A 1125-nucleotide genomic window follows, 5' to 3' on the forward strand; every position below is an offset into this window, starting at 1 on the left:
TCAGGGAGGGCATCTTACATCATCATAGATGGGGTGTACAGCAAACGCGGAAGCAGGAAATGAGCGCCATCTTAGCATGCTCGATGGGAGGGGTAATCTAGCACAGGCTCCAAGGGTTGCAGCAGGCCTCACCCAGTGGTCTCTAGGGATTTGGTTCTGATGCCGCGATTCGCGGTATAGGCTCTCTACAGGTGAGACTTAGTTGGGTTCTCTGATCAACATCTTGAAGATTAAAGTCTAAGTTCTTACCAGACGATGTCAGATTGAAAACTTGAGTTGGGAATACTCTGCAGCCCAGGTCCTTTGGGTTGTAGATGGAATATACTTTCGCACTCCTATAGAATTCATCACAGTATTTTTTGGCAAAACCAGCCCCAAAGAAGGAGATTCTCCATTATTGTAAGTCTGTGGTCTCTAGAACTTTTCTAAAAATTCTCTCTTCCTAGCTCAGTTTTAGCCTACACACCCTCTGGTTTGGTACACTTGAACTTCACCAGGTAGAAACTTCAACTGAAAGGGAAAAATTGTACAAGAGCAATTATTGTTTTAAAACTTTGTTCTTTTGAAACTACTTAGCTCTGTAAATGCCTCATGGCTTTGTAATTACTTTCTTTGACCCCTGTAACCATGAGAGCGTAACTGAACATACAGGATGCCTGATTGTATCACAGTATCAAGCTTCATAAACTAAAGATCATTAACCTCCCCTTCTGACTGATGAGCTCACCCTTTTAACTAATCAGAAGAACTTCCAGGCTGTGCTATCTTGCCTTCATACCTCCTCTGACCTCTTCTTTGTGCATCACATAAAACCCTTAGAGCACCAGAGATCAGGGTCTGGTATTCTGGGAATGATCCCAATCAGTGCCTGTGGATGTAAATGAATCTGCCTTCAAAAGCAAACACTGTTGCTTCAGTGTTTTTACTTGCCATTGCATAACTACAACTACAAAATTCTTTAACATTTCCTATATAATAGAACCTAATCACAGGAGGGCCATCCTATTCTCTTCACTGTCTACTTTTGTTTAGGAAGAAGTCATAGTGTTTGTGCCTCAAGGGCAGGGCACTGCGCAAGGCTTGGGAAGTTGGAAGAACCTTAGGGCATGTCCACATCAGGGCTAG

This window comes from Octodon degus, unplaced genomic scaffold (genome assembly GCF_000260255.1).
Source record: "Octodon degus isolate 3935 unplaced genomic scaffold, OctDeg1.0 scaffold00053, whole genome shotgun sequence".
Lineage (NCBI taxonomy): Eukaryota > Metazoa > Chordata > Mammalia > Rodentia > Octodontidae > Octodon > Octodon degus.